The sequence below is a fragment of the Staurois parvus genome, unplaced genomic scaffold (genome assembly GCF_062004578.1).
Source record: "Staurois parvus isolate SC_StPar_1 unplaced genomic scaffold, SC_StPar_1.0 ptg000549l, whole genome shotgun sequence".
NCBI lineage: Eukaryota > Metazoa > Chordata > Amphibia > Anura > Ranidae > Staurois > Staurois parvus.
In genome coordinates this window covers 2,844,266-2,867,559 of record NW_028318345.1, presented here as the reverse complement: position 1 = coordinate 2,867,559, position 23,294 = coordinate 2,844,266, and positions in this window count along the sequence as shown.

Sequence of the window (23,294 nt, the reverse complement as noted above, 5' to 3'; positions counted from 1 at the left end):
TACGAGGAGGAGGAGTACAGGTGGCATATTAGGAGGGTGAGCGGAGTGCTGATCAGTTGAGGGAGGTGAAAGGTTTCACATCAGGGCGTATGGATGCGGAGAGTCTGTCGCGCAGTGGCGGAGGAGTTCATCTGTGGGAGGGGAGGGAAAGTGGTGGGCAGCTGGGTCTGCTGCTGGCTAGTCACGGCAGTCTGGGGGTGCTGTAAGCCGGTGCCTGGAGGTGCTGTAGGGCACGGCATCTGGAGGTGCTGAAGGGCAAAGGGCACAGCGTCTGGAGGTGCTGAAGGGCACGGCGTCTGGAGGTGCTGAAGGGCACGGCGTCTGGAGGTGCTGTAGGGCACAGCGTCTGGAGGTGCTGTAGGGCACGGCATCTGGAGGTGTTGTAGGGCACAGCATCTGGAGGTGCTGTAGGGCACAGCGTCTGGGGGTTCTGTAGGGCCCGGCATCTGGAGGTGCTGTGGGGCCCGGTGTCTGGGGGTGCTGTAGGGCCCGGCGTCTGGAGGTGCTGTAGGGCCCAGCGTCTCTAGGCCGACATCTGTAGGTGCTGTAGGCTAGGCGTCGGTAGGTGCAGTAGGGCCTGGCATCTGAGGGTGTTGTGGGCTGGCGTTTGTAGGTGCTGTGGGCTGGTGCTTGTAGGTGCTGTGGGCCAGCGCTTGTGGGTGCTATAGGGCCCGGCGTCAGTGGGAGCAGTAGGGTCCGACGCCTGTGGGTGTTGTAGGGCCCGGCATCTGTGGGTGCTGTAGGTCACGTGGCAGGCTCACGTGATGGGGCTGTGCGGTGGCGGGGCACAGGGGGCGGCTGTGTAGCACACGGTGGGGAGCCGGGGAGCCGTTCCGGTGGTGGCGGCTTACCCGTTCTGGTGGTGGTGGCCTGCTGTGGTCACTGGAGTGTTGCTTGGCTGCTGTCTGCCTGCTGTGGTCCCTGGAGCGCTGTTAGGCTGCTGTCTGCCTGATGTGGCCCCCGAAGCCAATGGAGAGGGCCAGGGGCTGCATGGGGAAGACCACCTCACAGCGTGTCAGAGAGCAGGAGCCGAGGGACGGAGCAGTGGCGTCGCGATCCGGCAGCGGCGTCACGATTCGGCCCATGATTTCACGTGAGGCCGCGGCTTCATAGGTCGCAGTAGGTCGCGATTTCGGAGGGGGCCCAAATTTCTTGGCACCCCTCCCAGATTGATTCATCAGGGGCTGCAGGTGCTCCGGGGCCCCTGTAGTGTCCACTGCCGCCCAGATGGCAGCGGATTAGGCAGTGGGGCAGTGGGGCAACGGAGCTCTGGGATCTTGTGTTGCTCCGGTCGCCATCTTGGATTACACTCAAAGTACCCCTTTCTATCATATTTCTCCATCAGAGTGCCCCTTTACATCATATTCCCTATCAGAGTGCCCCTTTCCATCACATGTGCCCATCAGAGTGCCCCTTTAAACAGTATGTGCCCATTTGTGCCCCCTTAACATAAAATGGGCCTGTCAGAGTGCCCCTTAACATAAAATATATCTATCAGAGTGCCCCTTAATATAAATGTGCCCATCAAAGTACCCCTTAACATAAAATGTGCCAATCATAAAATAAGGGGCATACTGATAGGCACATTCTATGTTAAGGGGCACTCTGATGGGCACATTTATATTAAGGGGCACTCTGATGGATACATTTTATGTTAAGGGGCACTCTGATGGGCACATTCTATGTTGTGCCCATCAGAGTTCACCTTAACATTAAATGTGCTGTCAGAATTCCCCTTAACATAAAATGTGCCCGTCAGAGTTCCCCTTAACATAAAATGTACCCATCAGAGTGCCCCTTAACATAAAATAGGGGCATGCTGATGGGCACATTTATATTAAGGGGCCCTCTGATGGGTACATGTTATGTTAAGGGGCACTCTGATGGGCACATGTTATGTTAAGGGGAACTCAGATGGGCACATTCTATGTTGTGCCCATCAGAGTGCCCCTGAACATTCAATGTGCCCATCAGAGTGCCCCTGTAAGACCACACCCTACCTTAAGGACAGACAGGAGCAGTGCTGCTGGAGCCGTTCACAGACCGCAGTCCGCCATTTAGTGGCCACTGCTATATACCAATGGTTCATGTCAATAATGAAAACTGCCACTAGGTGTCTCATTACTCCCTCAGCCACCAAAGTTTCCAAAATTCTATCTTCCAATCAATAGTTCATTAAAGCAATGAAACACACTCAATGGGATTGATTTACTAAAGGCAAATAGACTGTGCACTTTGTAAAGTGCAGTTGCACTCTGCAAGTTTAGCTGCTCCAGAGCTTAATTTTGTGAGGAATACCCAATCACATGCAAGTAAAATTAAAAAACCCAGCATTTTTTGCTTGCATTTGATTGGAGGATGGAAGTCAGCAGAGCTTCTGCTCATTTACTAAGCTCAGGAACAACTGCTCTTGCAGAGTGCAACTGTTTTTTTTTTTATAGTGCACAGTACATTTGCCTTTAGTAAATCAATCCCATAGTGTAGTATTATATAGAAAAAACAAGAGAAACACTTGACCAACTCCTGACTGTGCTCACATAAACTGTGCAAGTGCAATCTCAAAATCACTAATGTAATGTTCAATCTTCCTATCCACCACCATGTGTGCACCCCATGCAATGGATTTTCACCAGATAAAATGACCTATTTGATGAGAAAGAGTATGCCCATATAGTTATACAATAATGTCATAGCTGGAACAGGAAGCTGTGGGTCAGGACTGTAGATATTTTTTCTTCTGGTGGGTTCAGCCTCATGCACATAGAGGAAAGTAGGTAAATGGTGAGCTCAACAGTACAGATCCCTCCCTACCACTAGTAAAAATCCCTTCCCCAGTATAAATCCCCCCCACCCCAGTTCCCGCAGTATAGATTTTCCTCCAGTACATTTCTTCCCCCACAGGTCCCCTCCCACATGATAGTTTTCTCCAGACAGATCTAACCCCACAATACAGATTTTCTTCTAGTACAGACCTACTCCACCAGCAAAGCTCCCATCAGCTCAAATCTTCCCATTTCCCACCAATACAGCTTCCCCAGTACAGATCTCTGCCTACCAGTGCAACCTCCTTAGTACAGCTCCCCTCCATTGAGCCTGGCTTAGTAGAGATCCCCCCCACCAGGCCCTTTCCCCCATAATCAGTCCCCCCCCACACAAACACACGCAGTACAGATTGTTCCCCCAGTACAGCTCCTTCCAGTGCAGATACCCCACCTATAGATCTCCCTCCAGTATAGAACTATCCCCTAGTAAGGATTTACCCCCAGTACAGATCTCATTCCTCCTGAATTTCCTCTTCATGTACAGATCTCTCCCAGTACAGATCCCCACAATCTAGAACCCACCACCATGTACAGGTACCCCCCCCCCCCCCAAGTACCCATTCCCCTGGTAGAGTTTCCCCTTCTTTCAGATTTCCTCCTGAATACAGATCCCCCCTCCTGTAAAGTTCATGCTGCATGCAAGCCCTTCTCATTGTAGGGGCTGATATATGGCAATTAATGGGCTGTAGTTTGAGGGTCACTGCTCTTACCTCACCTCCAAATAATCACTGAGTTAAAAAAGCTACCTAAAAGTCCCTTTTACTAAACTCAGTCTTTGGTCATGTAGCATGCTAAGACCTGAGTCTTCTCTTTTCTACACTGCAGAGTGGGAGGGTTTTTCTTTAGGTGTTCAGGTCTTTGTCTAGGTGGCATGGTCATTGGGCATCCAGTGTTAGAGTTCTTTCAGGCTCCAAAAGACTGCAGAGGCATTGTGGTGTAACAACAAGGGGTATAACAGGGCCTTTTGGCTGTGGACAGGAATTGCAGCACTGGATTACAGGCTTTTATTTTCTGGAGAGGCACTGGATCTTCAGACACACCATTTTTTCCTAAAATTGGACTTTAAAGAAAAACCTGAACTGAAGGTAGGTTGCAATTGACCTGTCTTTCTAAATGTAAGTTGCCTGGCTGTCATGCTACTCCTATGGCTTCAGCTGTTTCTCACTGAGACAAGCATGCTAATCAGGAGCTATGACATCCCTGTGAATTTACTTGTTGCATGCTGATTCTGGACAGTCAGGCAACATGAATTTTAGATGAAGGTCAGCAATGGCAGCCTACATATTTCCCTCATCTTAGTCTTCCTTTATTCTGCTATCCAGTAAACATATGGTTTTCTGCTGAATACAGTATGGTGCATATCACACAAGCTTGAAAGAAGACATTAGGCACGTACATCAAAGAATTGTGGCTGGAAAATTAATAGGAAGCCAAATTAACATTTACATAGTAATTACATGCATATATTCATAAATGAACTTATGTAATGCATGAATAATCATTTAACTGATTTGTAAGATTCAGCAAAGCCTGCATTACATTACAGTGTAAAGAAAAATATGAAATGAACAAGTGCCATGAGATTTTGGTCTAAACTTTAGTTTTCAGTCAACTTACAATGTATTTTATGAAAGATTGTTTGTTGTGAATATGGGTGTGGTATGGTTAATGCAAATACAGTAAAACATTTAAATATGTGTGAGCTTTAGAAATGTTGTCAATTTCCAATATTCATTAAATAAATAATAACTTATAACATTTGCATTATAGGCATAGATATGGAGCTATACAAGGTGTGCCATGTATGCCTATACAACATTTGACTGGAGTTGATCCAATAAGAAAAATTACAGTGATATTAGGTCATTTTAAACCATCTGCAAAGTCAGATTCTTTCTCTAAAACAGCAAATTATAATAAAGGTCTATATCGCGTTCTGCAAGGTCAGATTCATCTAAAACTGTATTAGAAGCTCTACAGAGGTGTCAGAGATTACAGTATATTGTTATAATAGCCTGGTGTTAAAATGTATAGGTGCATAATGAAAATGTTGGAACAAGGTGGTAAGTTTGTGGGAGCATAGAAATATAACAAGTTAGTTGACTGATGTCTAATGAATTACAGCATAAAAGCAGAACTTTACTGCATCTGAGCACCACAAACCAAAAATGATATGTAATTCATTTTTAACCACTTGCCGCCCAGCCACCGCATATAAACAGCGGCAGGGCGGCACTCGTAGGCAAAAGCACGTTTTAAAATGGCTGCCTTCAAAACAGGTAGGGGGCGCGCGCGGGGCACGCGCCTGCCCTACCTGTCCCGCAGGTGTCAGCAGCGGGTGTCAGCCGCCGGGTCACGGCCGGTTTTTACTGGCCGGTTTCCCGTGATTGACGGTGATCGCTGACACAGAGCAGGGCTGCATTGTTTACACACAGCCCTGTTCTGTGTCAGTTCTCTGACAGCTTGTGAGAAGCTGCAGAGTTTCTCTCCCTCGATCAGCTCCCCCCTCCCTCCCCCCGTCCAGTACACACCCCCGCCCCCTAGTAAAACACTCCCCTTACACAGCAAATTCTAAAAATGTTAACCCCTTCCTCCCCAGTGACATTAGTACAGTTTCAGTGGGTTTTTTTCACTGATCACTGTATTGGTGTCACTGGGGATGTCAGTGACCCCAAGTCAGTTCCCCCCCCAGTGTCAAAATGTCCGCCGCAGTCCCGCAGTCCTGCCATAAGTCGCTGGTCACCGCCATATGTCGCTGATTGCCGCCATATGTCGCTGATCAGCGCCATTATTAATATAAATAAAAATTTAAAATTACAGTATCTTTCCCGCCATTTGTAAACGCTATAACTTTCACGTAAACCAATTAATTTACACGTATTGGGATTTTTTTTTAGCAAAGACATGTCGCAGAATGCATTTTGGCAGAAATTTATGACTAAATTTGATTTTTGCATTTTTTTTTACTGGACATGTTTTATAGCAAAAAGTCCAAAATATTGTTTTTTTTTCCTCAAAATTGTCAGCCTTTTTTTCTATAGCGCAAAAAATAAAAACCGCACAGGCGATCAAATACCACCGAAAGAAAGCTCAATTTGTGGGAAAAAAAGGATGTAAATTTAATTTATGTACCGTATTGCATGACCGCGCAATTGTCCGTTAAACTAGCGCAGCGCTGTATAGCAGAAAAATGGTGTAAATTGCAGTATCTATACCATAGTTGTAGACGCTATAACTTTCACACAAAGCAATCAATATACACTTATTGGGATTTTTTTTACCAAAAACATGTAGCAGAATACATTTTGGCCTAAATTTATAACCATCTTTGAGTTTACTATATTTTTTAATAGCTGAAAGTAAAAAATATTGTTTTTCTTCAAAATTTTTGGCCTTTTTTTGTTTATAGCGTGAAAAATAAAAAGCGCACAGGTGATCAAATTACACCGAAAGAAAACTCTATTTGTGTGAAAAAAAGGACGTAAATTTCGTTTGGGTGCAGCATTGCATGACCGCGCAATTATCAGTTGAATTAGTGCAGCGCCGAGTAGCAAAAAGAGGCCTGGTCATTAAGGGGGGTAAATCCTCAGGAGCTCAAGTGGTTAATATTCAAAGCAAACTTGCCCAAACATCCATGTATCCATACTTTATTTTGCTGAGAAATCAGGCTGAAAAACATCCCCCAGCATTTCTGGCCGCAACCATCTTGAGTAAAGGCAGACGATTCATGTAACATTTACTTCCATAGAATCCTTCTACCCTTAGCTCAGGCATGCAGACAGGAGGGTGTGCTTGCAGCCTGGTATGGTTCAGAAGAGGAAAAGTCAGTGTGCTAGATTTTGGAAGGGACCCACATCTTTTTTTGTTTCTCTGTGTGGGGGTTTTTTCCTTAAAGTGATTGTAAACCCTCACCTTGTAAAATAACTTATTTAGTTTAAAATAGAAATGAAAGGTAAAACATTTTTGCATAGATATAAAAACATTCGAAATACCTTGTTCCCTTTTTATAAGTGAATATAAGTGACTACCCTCTTTTCTCACTTGCATAAGAGCTAGGAGAGGAGAAACCGCATCACACTGATCTTTCCAGTAAATGGCTGTGCAGGGGGAGGATTGTCAGCAGAAGTATGATCATTGGAGGAAAGCACACTGAGTTCCCAGCACAACTAGAGAACTGACCATGCTGTGCTCTCATGCCTAGTGTAGTCAATTTTCTAATAGGAAAGCAGAGGGACTGGCAGGAACAGCAGGGATTTCACACAAAGGAAGTGATACAAAGAGAACAGGATACTTTTTCTTACAAGTACATGATGCAGCAGGCACATATCAGGAATATGAAATGTTGGGTTTACATGTTCTTTAAGATACATACCAGATTCTCTTCGAGGATAAGGGTCTGGTATGAATATCTGGGGGCCCCACGCTGTTTTTTTTTTAATATGGTTACAACTCCTCATCCTTGTATACTGTAGGTCTTTTATGCCATGGGGAAGATGGATATATAAAAAATTACTTTCACGGAATGTATACCATAAATCACAGGTGATATAAAGTCCCAAAAACATTGAATCAATTTCTGATACTGAATGCAAGAAATTGCATGTTCCATTAATATAGTCAGTCAGTGACTATCATAGTAAATTAGAAAAAAAAAACTATATAAAAAAGAGGCATAACAATTTTTTAAACAGTCTATTTATTAGCAAAATATTTGTAACGTCTGTAAACATTTATTTTACGGTCAATCCCTTGTAGGTTATGTTAGAGGTAAAATGTCTTTGTTTTGCTTTGGAATTGTAAAGGACTTACCCCAGTTTACTGCTGCGATTTATCACGTGACTTGCGACATACATAGTTCCATGACAAGTCAAACACATTCATTTCTTAATGTGCTGTCTTAGTCAAAGTGACATAAGTCACAGTAACAAATAAAAAGGTTCCTGCACTACTTTTGTGCGACTTTGATGCAACTGGAGTGCCATAGACTGCAAAGTTAAATCCCAAAAGTTGCAAGCAAGTAGCACTGAGAGTGTGAACTGAGCCTTAAACCTTTGTCAGGTTTTTCTCTCTGTCTGTGCCCCTGTTGGGAAGACATCCCCTCTCTTCCTGTCCCTTCATTACTGTGGAAGTAAGTGAGAGGAAATCTCTGCGACCTAATCATTTAATAAGAATACCTGTTTTAGCAGAGTGTCATACATGTAAATTCAAAATTGCTTGTTTCTTCCCTGTCTGTTGCTTGCTGATTTTCTGATCAACATCAGTTCTACACTGTGTGTTCAGCTGCTTCTTGATTAGAACAGAAATCTGACAAGAAAAACAACATTTGCCACAATCCTCTCTGCATGAAAGATGAAGAAAGCTATTTTATTTTGACATTTTTTGTGTTTAGCACAGTAAAACTTCTTTTTCGCTTCACGTATGCTCCAGGGTCATTTACCTCTGCCAGCCGTCTCCCACAGTCTTTTTGATATAAATCATGATAAGTAGCATTTCCATGCCCCAGGCTGAGGTTACAGTTATGCCCTGCTGGGAAAGAAGAAAAATGTATAATTATTAGGTGAACACTGATGCAGTACTGCTGAAAATATGTTTACCTTTAATCCAGACAGGATTTAATTAACCATATATAATGTATGTTATATGTATAATTATTTTATTAAACACCTATACTATAAACATTAATACTAAATCTCCCACAGGCTCTGCAACAGCAAAAAAGAGAATCCTAAACACCTGTGCAGTGGGTAGCTGTATTCACTGTCTAGGGCAAGTGCACTCTTAGGCTGGCCATACATTATACAATTATCTTCCAATTTTCTGCCCAATTTCCTTTAGATTTGCCTTCAACTGTGTAGTGCAAGGGCCTGCCTAATTGGATACAACTGAAAGTGTTGTTTAGGTTTGTCCTCCTATTATATGGTTTTTGGTAAATCTAAACCAAAAATCTCCAGATAATTGTATAATGTATGGCCAGCCTTACTCTTTATCAGATGCTGGGGGCTGCACTAAACTAAAGACAAGAGAGATATGTGTTAGATTCGCCATTACTGCATATATTGTCTGACACAGAAAAAAAGCCACTCCAGTTCTCAGTAGGAATGAGCAAAGTAAGTAGATTTTCTTTTTCCAGCAAATGTAGCTTAAGCAGCTAAATTAATGAAACTGAGAGCTTCCACTTTGTGGAAATTGCTAATTTTACAGAAAAATAATTTTCACCTAAATTAACCCACTCATCTCTAGTCTCCAGATCTGCACAAGTTACTGCTTCTAATAACAGCTTCAGAGCCCCAGAAATAGTAAATATTACACTGACCCTGGCCATTGGAGATCTTCATAACACATTGCACCGAGCTGTATTATCTTTTGTTTCCTCACTACGTCGGGTACAAGCAGGGGCGGACTGACCATTTGGAAACTCGGGCACTGCCCGAGGGCCCAGGGTCAGTAGGGGGCCCCATGAGATGCCCCTGGTACCTTTTTCATAGGCTTTTTTGAGTTTGGGCAAGGACACAGGGGCCCCATGATCCCCTATTGCCCGGGGGCCCCATGAGTTGTCAGTCCGCCCCTGGGTACAAGTGACCATAGTTCCCCTATCCTTGAGTCCTTGCACTGGCTACCCATCAGGTTTCGCATAGACTTTAAGATCCTCTTGCTCACCTATAAGGCTCTTCATGGTTTGGTACCCCATTATCTGTCTGAACTTTTATCTACTTACTCCCCCCTTCGTAAGCTCTGCTCCTCAAATTCTAGTCTTCTGTGTATCCCCTTTACTCATCTACACTTGATGGAAGACGGGGCCTTCTTATGCTATGCTCCAAATCTCTGGAATTCACTTCCAAGGAACATCAGAGAGTCATCTTCTCTAAACTCATTAAATCAAATCTGAAAACGTTTTTCTTTAAACAAACTATAACTTAATTGTCTTTTTTCCTTTGCTTTATACTGTGTATTTCTTGTGTTTTCTTTGTAAAGCGCTTTAAGAAGCTACCTTTAAAGGCGCTAAATAAAATAAAGTTTATTATTATCATATTTTGCTGCACAACAAGGGAGTGGCACAATATAATTTTTTTAAGGAACAATAGTACAAAATCCTGGGCCACACTCTTAATGTATCAATCAAGTCTCAAATTTACAGTAAAAGCTTCAGCTGCAGTCTTCACCCATTGGCCCCATAGACCTCTATGACTAAACCTACTCAGGGAGAAATGCTTCCAAGGGACATGGCCAATGGGCAGGGACTGCAGCTGAAGCCTTTACTTTCACTTTGAAAATTGGTTGATACTTGCAGAGTGTGTACCGGGTTTTTTTTGCTGCGGATAGTCGGAGTAGAATGTGCTCCTTGAGGGATGAGCGTCTGAAGCAGAGAAAGAGCCAATGGGATGGCACATGAAAGACTTAGAGCAGTGCAGGGACGGATGGACCATTTTGAAACTCGGGCACTGCCTCGAGGGCCTGGGGTCAGTAGGGGGCCCCATGAGATGCCCCTGGTACCTTTTTCATAGGCTTTTTTGAGTTTGGGCAAGGACACAGGGGCCCCATGATCCCCTATTGCCCAAGGGCCCCATGAGTTGTCAGTCCGCCCCTGCCTGGTACCTTTTTCATAGGCTTTTTTGAGTTTGGGCAAGGACACAGGGGCCCCATGATCCCCTATTGCCCGGGGGTCCCATGAGTTGTCAGTTTGCCCCTGGAGCAGTGACATATCTATTATTTTTGCTGGTACAGCTACTTTTATCTTTTAATTCAAATAGAACCTTTTTTTTTTACATTTATGCATTATAGCAGTAAAATACACAGCATCAGGCTCAAAATTGTAACTTGACTGCAACTGCCAGCATATGTAGACACCTTAGCAGTGAATAGATTTGCATATTGTTCAGTTTAATGCAAAAAAACAAAACAGTGTTAAAAATGTTTAAATGTAAACATGCGTTAAAATAAGAAATGACTGTCCAGGTTTAATGTTGTTGCATACAATACTGCTGAGACAGCACAATCTTTAGCACTAAGCTATACCTTCTGTGATATTCAGCTGCATGTAGTCCATCATCATACCACAAACAGAACTTCAGTCAAAAAGTTTAGCTATTTCTGGCCAGTTACCGTTGTCACAGTATACTTTTGAAATGTCTTTTTTTCATTCACTATGCATTATAGACTATGGCTGTATTTGTTTATATAGATGAGTAAATTACAAATGTGCTCGACTTTTAGTTTGCCAACTTGTTTCTGCAATCTGATTTGACCAGGTTCTATCTGCTGTCTTTTTTTTTTTTTAACCACTGTTTGCTAAAAATAACATATACCCCTACTCTACAGTATTTGGTATCAATCCATGATGGCATATGGGATGGGAAATCTATATGTAGGGGTTCATAAGAGATTGGACCCCATCAATTGTTTTTAACAGTGTTTATCACTAGACATTTACACGGCCAAATTTAAAAACATTTTTGTTTCATTTAGATGCATTAGTTCATTGAAGATTTTTATTTTGTCATACGTTATGTTGACCCGGTTTGTTTCTTATCCTCGCCATTTGTTTTGTATATTTATTGGTCCAGGTGGATTTGAAAAAGTTTGCAGAAGGATTTGATATTTTTGAATGCTAGTCCAACCCAACAAATGCAATGGAATGAGCTGATTGGACAATATCGACTGGCTTCATGTGCATCCAAATTAACAGATGGAACGAAATTCGGACCCATTCATTATCCAAATCTAAATTATCGATTTAATTCAAAAATTTTATTAATTTTCCTTTCTATCATGTGACATCATCCGAATGGAACAAATACATTCAATTGGTTATATATTTTTTAATTTGTTTACATTCCTTACTGTGTCCATTCAAAGATTTGTATACATCCGAATCTCCGAAAATGAAAAAGGAAACAAAATGAACATGTCTATTTATCACTTCAACATAAGAAGTTGCTTTAGGAGCTTGGAAACAAAACTCTGGGCTCCCTGCTTCTTATTGAGTGCGTAAAATAACTAACCTCACAGATTGGGGATTTAGTAAAATCCCATGATCGAATTTACTGCAATAAATCTCTACAAGATTAATTAATTCTGAAGCTTTAAAGTAAAGACTTTTCCTGCCAAAATGTAACCCTAGTTGGATTTTTAATAAAGAGGAGGTCCTGGCATAGGATAAAGAAGATGGAAGAGCCTTGGGATTTTTTGCTTCTTCATGAATAAATTAGAAAATGGTAAGGAAATAAATACAGATAAAGTTGTTTTAATTCACAGTGTTTGTTCTAACTTTTTAATTACTATGTCATCATGGTGAGAGCTCCAAAGTACAGTATTTAATAGAGCATAGTTGAATAGCACCTGAGCTTCTAACGCTACATGCTTTTCCGCATAACATTTAGAGCATGTGAAAAATAAGGCTGTCCATGATACATTTTTTAAAGTGACATTGTGGAAATAAAGTTAGTATACTGTTGGAAGGCAGTAGTCAGAGTGGTGTCATAATGCAGAAAGGTAGGCCATATTCCCAGAGAAGTTTTTTGACGGGATATTATGGAGACAAACTTAGCACACTGCTGGAAGATAGCAGCCAGAAAGGTGTCATAATGCAGAAAAATTGTCCATATTCCCATAGAGGTTGCTTACTGTTAGAAGTCTTTCACAGTGAAGACACACTTAGCACACTGCTGGAAGACTGCAGCCAGAGAAGTGTCATAATGCAAGGATATAGGCCATATTCCTAGAGAAGTTGCTTACTTTTAGGACAACTCTACACATGTGCATTGTGGTATGTTACTGCATACAAATCAACAGAAGAGAAGCCAGCATTAAAGAGTGTTAGGACCAGTCAGTTTATGCCCCAATGGAATAATGCTCCAATAATTTCTTTCTCCTCACAGCCTGCAATGTTGCTCCCAGTCTCCCACTGCACTTATTTTTTTTTTTTTTTTTACAGGTACTTATATAGCTCTGTCAGTTTACATTGTACTTTACATATATTATACATTCACATTAGTCCCTGCCCTCAAAACGATTGCAATGTAGGCTCCCTAACATCCAGACCTACACATACTAGGGCCAATTTAGACAGGAACCAATTAACCTACCAGCATGTCTTTGGGGTAAGGGAGGAAACTGGAGTCCCCGGAGGAAACCCACACAGGCACAGAGAGAACATGTAAATTCCAAGCAGGTAGTACCATGGCTGGGATTTGAATAGATGACCATACTGCTGCTAGGTGAAAGTGCTAACCACTTAGCCACTGTGCTGCCCATGTTACATCTACTTTTAACAACAAATGCAGCTGAACTCATACCAACTCCTCTCATCTCACAGCGATGTGATTGGCGCATTATTTAAACCCAGTACCCTACACTGGCATTGTCGACTCCTGCACCTGACCTGCTTGACCTGACCTCTGCTTGTTACTGACTACCTGATTTGGATTGTTGCTTGATTTGACCTTTGCTGGTATAGACTTTTGCTAATTGGATTGTCTGCTGACCAGACCACAGCTTGTTGCTGATCATACTATTTGGGTTAGATGGATGCTATGCAGGCCCAACTGTTGCAGAAAAACTGCACTAACTGAAGTGGTAGGTTCAGAAATTTTCCCTGCACATCTCCCAGTTGATTCAATTGGCTACTATAGATACTAGCTGCAGCAACTTGGAAGCCAAAGTGCTCTTGCCAGACTAGTTCTTGAGAAACCTGGGCAGTTTTCTAACTTTGTTAACAGCTGTAAGATATAATTTCACCTAAGGCTCCACTCTGATTATGAGGAACATAGAGTCCACATTATCATATCAAGACAATCCTGGGTCTTTATTCTGGGCTTTACAGAGTCAATTGAAATGAGTAAGAAAGATAGTCAGTGATAATAATAAATGGCAGACAGGATATGAGGAGAAGCTTGTGACATGGGGGTATCCTAGAGATATCTAACATTGAAAGGGAGGAGGAGAGGTTAAACATGAGCTTTGATGAGGTAGAAAAATGTATACGATTTGTAATGCAGCCCATAGGATTAATCTTTTATTTTCTATTCAACCAGTGGGTTGGACAAAAAACTATTACACGATTCCCCCATCCACACATTCGACATATATAGGTGGAATCCTTCCCACTGAGCTATGGAAATCCTGACAGCAGGGAGACTTCCCTGCCATCAGAATATACTGATCTGCGCTTCCGGCTATAGCCTGTAGTACTGATTCAGAGAAAAAATATCTACAGACTGGTTGTAAGAAGTTGATCAGTAGATCAACTTCTGAACAACCAGCCTGTCTATACATGGATTGAAATTCAATTCTTCCCTGCTGAATTAGCTGAATTTCGATCTATGAATGGCCAAATTAACACACTTTCATCCTTACTTGGATAGTTTTTATTCCATTGTCATGTTTCAGGGTCAGTTCACACCATACAAATGCAGTCCAGATGCGTTGCGGATGTGTTTCTGCATGTTCATTTTTTTATGTGTTTTTGGCATGCTACGGTGCATTTTTCAATGCTTTCCAGTGTGCTTTTGATGTGTTCCAGTTCACTTTTTCCCACTCTCTTTTTCTTCAATTTAAATAGGGTCATGTGCGTTCCAGTGTGTTTCTGATGCCTTTTGTTACATTCCAGTGCGTTTCAGTGCATTTTTGATGTGTTTCATTGCATTCCAGTACAGTTCTGTGCAGGAATAATGCAGCCTGTTCTACTCTTTTTCTGCAACCAGAATGCACTGGAACTTGAAGCACTGATGTGAACTATGACATTGACAACCATATAACCTACTTTCTGTTTGTTTTGGATGCAGAAAAAAGCACACTGAAACACATATAGTGTGAATTGGCCCTCAAGGGAAAACTATTCTGACATACCTGAATTTCTGAATTTACCAATACAATATCTTAGAAGAGACAAAACAAAATCTGAAGTGGGGGTCTAGACCTGATTTTCAAACCAGAAAAAAGAAAAGGAAATGTTTTTTGGCTCTAAAAGCATGGGGTGCTTTCCCTGTTTAAATTGTATCCACTGCTCGAATATAATCAAAGGCAGATCTTTTCTCATCCACATAGGGGTTATAGGATCAAAATTAATAAATATTTTACTTGTCAAATGTAATATGTAATCTATATTATCAAGTGTCCATGCTGTTTCATCTATGTGGGGGAAACCACTCAAAAGGTTAAAGAACAAATAGCTTGCCAATGACCAGACACTTTGTGGGGAAGTCCCATACAGTAGTCAAATTAAAATATATGATTATGTACCTCTTTTGAGACCAGGTGGGGATAGGGTACTGAAACTGAAACAGAAAGAGGTCCAATGGACACATAAACTAGATGCAATACAACCCCAGGGTTGAACGCTGACTTTGATCATGTTTTTTTTTTAAAAAACAAGTATTATTAATAAAAACTAGTTTATTACATTATTGTTATTTTGTTTTCAGATTGTTGGTATAATGATTAACAAAGAACAAAGTTTCTTCTTCAGTTATTTTATTGCAGTTGTGTTATAGGTTTTATAATGTTTTTAATCTGAATTGTGGCTCCGTATGATAATATTCTCTTAGCTTTTAGTTTGTAAGGTATTGGAATATTTATTTCCTCTTGATTCAAATAGAATTTCTATAAGTAGTGATGAGATTGGAAGCATACAGTATTTTGACATGGTAATATATGCAGTGATGAAAATTAAATGGTTAATATGTGGTTTTATTTCATGTGGATCATGATACATTTAAGGAAGATACTTTGAGACCATTGTTAGACTTGTTATACCCAAGGAAGAGCTGACATTAGCCTGAAACTGTTGTGTCCAAACACATGGAGTGTGTACATTGAAAGTGGTGTCCAGAAACATTTTCTGTTTTTGTTTTTGTTTTAGTATCTTTTATAAAGCTACATTGACTACTAAGAAGGTTTGGGAACCTGGAATCCATTGGGTCAAAACTGGCTTTTGCAGGAAAAGTTAATATGCATGTAGGCCATTTGCCTTTATTTCTACACAATTTAACTTATGTTTTTTATGGTAGCTGATCTCCACTAATGCGTTTTTTCTATTTAATGCTCAGTTTCAATTTTTCAGGTTAGTAACAGGTTTTCTTTAATCAATAATTTGGGCAGACGGGTTTGTTATGAAACATATTATAGCACATATCTTGTAATTGGCTTTGATAGCTTTGGGAATCATGTTATACAAATATGCCTCTATGGTTTTTGGTTAATTTTCACTTTCTGAATTTGAGAATATAACTTAGCACCCATCTGTGAATATCATACAGTCAGTCTGCTTCACGTAGTTCAAAAAAATGACCGCAGTGATCTCTATACATATTGCTTTGCAGGCAATGATTGTAGACATTCATCCTTTGAGTAGAAAAATCGTTGTTGAAAGCCCCTAGGTAACATAATGCTCCCTTTGCAAAATAATTAGTTTTTTTCCCCCATCTCCTCTAAAGCTTATTCTTGGCTTTGGATTGAATACACAGTAGGTTTTAAGTGTTTGAGAAACTGTAGAAGATCACTTGCTTGTTATCAGGTGTAAGGCAGCTCTTCTATCCAGCAAGATAAAAATAAGAACCTCTTCCTCAAAATTCAAACTAATTAGAATGTGCGATTCATTGAAAATATGACACAAATTAGCTTAGCTTATGTTTTAAAATGTTACTTTAAAATGTGCATTCTTTTTCCAGAATATTTTCTTCTTTACAGACTCAAAAAAAAGAAAAAGAAAAAGAAAAAAAAGATTCCATGAAAGAAAATACATTTTCAAACTGTATCCAAATTACCTGTATTTGGAAAACGTTCCTATTGAAGTTAATGATGTTAAAAAAAATAAGAACCAGTTGGCTGAAATTCCATTTTAATACAATCATGCTAGAGGCAAAATGAACTATATATATGGGAGCCAAATTTTAGAAACCAGTTATGGCCATTTGAGGCAAATAATTGTCAAAGGGCATTGGAAGCCTTATTCTAGATGAGAGTTTGGTATAGACGAAGCAAATGGGTCGTGGTGAAGGTCTAATTGACATGGGTGCTTTGTCAGCCCCGCTTCCAGAAAAGTACCCTTCCAATATTGAGGGCTTGTAACTCTGTATGGAGCTACCCCCCCCCCCCCATTTCCAAGCCTGCCAAGCTGCATGTTTGGATAAGAGTATGGAATTTGGAGGGCCCTACTTTTTTTTCCTGTTTTTTGCACAGAGTTCCTCCTTGACATTTATATTTATATATTTACCTTTATTTATATTAGACCCTCATCAAGGATAACGGTCAGTATGTATTTCTAGGGGGAACCCCTACTTGTTTTATGCTGTCTGGCGTCCCCCATAAACATCTATATCAGACCCTTATCAAGGTCTAAAAAGGACAATCTCTTCAAATAATAGTGAATGAGGGTGGGTTACACTACACTTTCCCTAGCTCTACAAACTGCAATTCACAACAATGTATCAGTGGCAATATACAATGAACAATGAATATAGTACTGTATATGGCAGAAGTGTATACCACTGTAGAAGCACACTACACTACAAAATTTTTTTCCTAAAAAAAAATCAACTGTTCCTCCCACTAACTGTACTCCCACTAACTTCCACACACTAAATGTATGCTGTGAGAACAGCCTATTATAGCATGGGATATAAGTTGGAACTTTAGTAACAAACCATCACAGGCCACCTGACCAGAGTTTAGGTTTTTTTGTTCATTTGCAATGTGCTGTGAGACTTCGAATTGCCAACCTCTAAAGAAGAGAAACATGGAGCTCATCCCTACCTGTGTGACTGAAATCTTGTCATAAACAGTAGAGTCATTGTCATATGTTATCTACCCTGCCTTTAGTTGCTAATCTGAAAATATTAACATTTAATACAATGACAAAATATAAATAAAAGTAAGCATAGAGAAAGTCACATACACAGTGCTGAAGGGTATCATTAGCCCAGAAATCAATGTTATTCATTGATTTTTGCTCAGCATTTAACGCCGTACTCCCGGACAAACTGGCAAAAAACTTAAATGCTTTGTGCGGTTTTATACTGCTGTGGTCATGGATTAGGGATTTCCTAAGAAACAGACCTCAAATGGTGAGAATAGGAGATCAGGTATATCATACTATTATGTATAAATAAAGAACCAGCGCCACGGAAATTATATAAAACAGTAAGCTGCAAAACCTAGCCTATAAACTTATAGGATATACAAAACTTAAAAAAAATAGGTTCCGCTTAAATACATACAAAAGTGTAACAAAAAAATAAATAAAACAATAAGAAACAAAATAAAATGCAGCAAAAGCGAAAAAGTCCAAAGGTTCAAATAATCAATAATGTCCAAAATAATTCATCACCAAGTAAATCCACAACCAAAAATGGTTAAATAGAAGCATCCGTGAGGACGTCGATGACGAAAAGCTTAGGGCATTGGATGACGGAAGATGACGACCACCATAGTGTCCCTTGTCATTTTCAATACCACAGAAAAGAAAATGGAAGTTTTAGCAATAGAATGTATTGACAAAAGAGTTTTAACTGTTGGTGAAAGATTTTCCCTTCTATGTAGAAGGGAAACCTTTTGGATATTTAAATTAGGCACTATGACACCAGATCGGTTGAATGAGGACCCTGAAGTAACCTGCATAATATAAGTTATTGTATATGTTTCAGTATGTACAACTTGTTAATATATAGAATTCTCTAATTGGGTATAATCAATATTTCTTATGTGTCTTTGACCAGTTTGTTTACAGAATTAATGCATATTTTATTTCTGAAATCATGACACACCAATTAGTTTTTAAATATCTTGTTGTTTACTTTTTTGTTGTGATAGAAATATCTTATTAACAGTTGCATACGTATTCATAGTATGTTGGTGACAGTTTATAAAATTGGTTTACAAATGGGCTTGATTTATATTGAGGGTAGGTTCCTTTAACTGCTAACTTGCCCTGCCATAGTACCGCCCCATTGTCTTCTTTATAACCGCAGTCCTCCCTGGTTGCTGAATGACTTTGACAAAGCACATACAGTTGTGTCCAAAATTATTCAACCCCCACTGAAATTGAGTGTTTTGGCCAGTTTGACATTGCTTTTGATCATTCGGTCATCTTGCTTACATTTACATTAAAGAGGCACTTGTAGGTCAGACAAATATAACATAACAGTTATAATGAAATAACCACAAATGTCTTTTCTGTGCTCACAGCATTATCAGTTTTATTCAACCCCCAAGTGACATTCAATCTTAGTACTTAGTACAGCATCCTTTTACAGTTATAACAGCTTTTAAACGTGAAGCATAGCTTGACACAAGTGTCTTGCAGCGATCTACGGGTATCTTCGCCCATTCTTCATGGGCAAAGGCCTCCAGTTCAGTCACATTCTTAGGCTTGCGCACTGCAACTGCTTTCTTTAAGTCCCACCAGAGGTTCTCAATCGGATTTAAGTCTGGTGACTGCGATGGCCACTCCAAAATGTTCCAGCCTTTCCTCTGCAACCATGCTCTAGTGGACTTGGAGGTATGCTTGGGATCATTGTCCTGTTGAAAGGTCCAACGTCTCCCAAGCCTCAGGTGTGTGACGGACTGCATCACGTTTCCATCCAATATCTCCTGGTACTGAAGAGAATTCATGGTACCTTGCACACGCTGAAGCTTCCCTGTACCTGCAGAAGCAAAACAGCCCCAAAGCATGATTGACCCTCCACCATGCTTCACAGTAGGCAAGGTGTTCTTTTCATCATAGGCCTTGTTCTTCCTCCTCCAAACATAGCGTTGATCCATGGGCCCAAACAGTTCTAATTTTGTTTCATCAGTCCACAGAACACTATCCCACAACTTTTGTGGTTTGTCCACATGGCTTTTGGCATACTGCAGTCGACTCTTCTTATTCTTTGGAGACAGCAAGGGGGTACGCCTGGGAGTTCTGGCACGGAGGCCTTCATTACGCAGTGTGCGTCTTATTGTCTGGGCTGAAACTTCTGTACCCACATCTGACAAATCTTTTCTCAGTTCCTCAGCAGTCACACGGGGACTTCTCTCCACTCTACGCTTCAGGTAGCGCACAGCAGTCGAAGTCAGCATCTTCTTTCTGCCACGACCAGGTAGCGTTTCAACAGTGCCCTTTGCCTTGAATTTGCGAATGATGCTTCCTAAGGTGTCTCTTGGTATGTTTAACATCTTTGCAATCTTCTTATAGCCATTGCCCTTCCTGTGAAGAGAAATCACCTCTTCTCTTGTCTTCCTGGACCATTCTCTTGCCTTCACCATGTTTGTAACCACACCAGTAAATGTCTAGAAGGAGCTGAGTATCACAGTCATTTTAAAGCTGCCTAATTGGTGCTTATTATGCTTGATTGCTGCTCGGTGACATCCACAGGTGTTTTCAATACCTGATGGAAAGCACCTGTATGAACCTCTGTTCTTCAGAGTGGTAGTCTTTAAGGGGTTGAATAATTGTGGCAATGAAGAAACCACATAAGAACCATTTACTACTGTATTACATAAACAATTGATGTCATTTTAGTTGCATTTGGGTAGTTACAACGTCCTTGTAGGATTTGATTCTGAATACAATTCCAAATGTACACTATAGTCCCTAAACCCCTTTACAGCATTGGGGGTTGAATAATTTTGGACACAACTGTATCTGTGCGAAACACATCGTCATAGCAACCAAGTCTTGTTGTGGTCTGCCCCAGGCACTCTGGCTTCTCTGTCCATCCATCAGCCTCCATCTGCCAGTTTCTGTGCTCCACTGACGTCACTTCCGGTGCGCGAGTTTCGGGGACATCCAAGGCAGCATCCTGTTCTGTGAGTGGTACCTTCTCACAGTTGGCAACCTATCTTCCAGCAGATAGTGAAGTTTGCTGATGATACCACTTTAGTTGGAGGTGGTGAGGAGGTGGAAAGGGTGGACACAAATACATTTTTTGGGATGTATATTACAAGGGAGTTGTCATGGTCTCAAACTACTTGTTTTCTAGTATAAAAAACAGAGCAGAGACTGTTTTTCTTTAGGAGATTGAAATAGGCTTGAGTTTAAGGCTTCCAGACAATTGCTACCATTGTGCTATTGAAAGTTTTCTTCTCCACTGTGCTGTAGTGTGGTATGCTAGCTGCAGGGTGGAGGATAAGATGTGCCTGTCTCGTGTGGTAAAAACAGCACAGCGGATTATAGGTACAGATTTACCAAATTTGGACACAATGTATGTCAGCTGATTAAAAAAAAGTATATAGGACAAGTATATAGCATATATAGGACAATCAAAACACACACTAATCATTTGACGTAAATTCCCTAGGGCTGTACTATAAACCCGCCACCGGTTCAGGAATTTTATGTGAAATTTTTATTTTTAAAAAAATATTTAATAATTGTGTTATATTTAGGAATGGATATGTGAGCTTGTGTTAGGAATATGTATGTGTGTTTAGAAATGTTTTTCTAAATTGTTGCTGTAAAGAGTACCTTGATAAGTTTCATTGTATGTTTACAATGACGATAAAGTATTATCTATCTATCTATCTACCTATCTATCTATCTATCTATCTATCTACTGTAGCATCCTCTAGTGTGCTACTAGAATAGGGTAGTGTGTTGCAGGTAAAATCATTGTACTTAACAGGCTGTGGCTCTATTGCCTCCTACTGACTCTGGAGGACCATATAACCTTCCAGAAGTCATTAAGCAGGAAGAAGAGGAGACCTAATCTGCATGTTTGTGGGAGTCTGGCCAATCCCAGGTTTGGTGGCCCCGATAGAGTGGTGGACTGGCCCATAAATATGGGAGAGTCAGGCTGACAGGAAGAGCCGGGTGGAAGATGGAGTGCTGAGGAGACTGTTGGTGCCTGGGAGGGATCCCCCCATAAAGGGCTGTTGCTACTTATCCACAAAGACTGATGCTTTCAAAGAAAGAATAGCCTAAGATCTGTTTCTGTACATAGGGTGGAAGTTGCCCCCCCTTCATTGATGCAAGCCAAACTGGGCAAGTTATTTTTCCAACAAAACCAAGCTCACAGACTGTTCACTGACTGTGGATGAAAGTTTGAAAAATGCCTTTTGCCAGGCTGTGCAGAACTTAGGGTTTCCACAATACAGCTGCCCTCATGAGGGTAGCACTGCACTATCTATTTATTTTAAGGACTGGTGAGCTGCAATATACACTTTTTTCTTGATATTGAATTCCCCTTGAAAACACCATTAAACTTTATTTTGTTATATCTGTTCAATGTAAAATTAGATGTTCCTGATAGAATTCATGTTAGTTGATAATTTCCAGTACTGCCTGTGCTCTCCTCTTATCAGTTACATTATTCACAGTTTTTTTCTGTGGACTACACAACACCTTTCCTTATTCCTTACTGGAAAGAGGAGAAGAGGAAGTATTCTGTAGTCCTTTCCCTCCTCTGTCATGACGAAAAAAATCTCCATGATTCGAGCAGCTTAAGCTACAGTTAAATGGTACCAGTCAAAAGAAATATGAGGAATGCATTGGAATGCATTGTTTACCTTCTTCCTTGGCTGTGCATGATTGTTCTGGGTCAGTTTTTAGGTACACATTGAAGGCAAAGATTCAGTATGATAGCCATGCATCTAGCATTTTTTCAGAAGTAAGTCATCAACATCTTCCTGTCTTGTCTTTTAAAAGGTTACCTTTAAGACACATTGAGGACTAAATTATTAATGTTAATATTCCTGTTAAAAAAAAGAGAACAAAAAAAATCATCTACAAGCTGTAACGATGTCTTGAACTTTTGTATTGTAGTTTAGGCCTTGCTAAAGCATGCTTCATCAGGAGAGCTTGAAAGATAAGTTCACCTTTGGTAACATGTTAAATGTTATACCCATATTAGGGGTATACCATGTTACCAAAGATCACCTGCCCACGCCCCTCCATCCCTCACTGTGACAGTGGGCAGGGGACCTTCTCCCTGCACCCGCTGTGACAGTTAAAAAACAGTGCAGCTGTGTGGGGCTCTGCTGCCATGGCTGCTTCCTTTATTCACAGTTCCCTGTGAATAAATAAACTACAATCACTGTCTTCCATTGCGGCAGATGGCTTGTAGCTCTTAATGAACTGTGAGGGCACTGGTGAGTGCTCTCTTAGTTCATTGATTCTTCCTAGATTTTTAACTATGGGCAACTTTGGCAACTGACTGCCCATATGGGAGATACTGGTAGACAGCTGACTGAGAGTCTCCAGTAGGCTGGCATTGCACCCATGATCTGCAGAGTAAAAAAATAATAAATGCACATTTTTTTTACCTGCAAATAGATGTGCATTTGTTATTTTATTTTTTTTACAAAGGGTGAACTTTGCTTTTAAATGGACCTTCAAATGTTCCTGTTGTGCCTGATCAAATATTCTGTCTGTGTGATATCTGTCTGGCTACTCTGTTTGGGTTGCTTTCTGTAAATGATTTGGACTTTATTCGGACTTTTCTTCTGCCTGCTTCCAATCCTGACCTTTAGTACATCTTCTGACCTTGTCTGTCACTG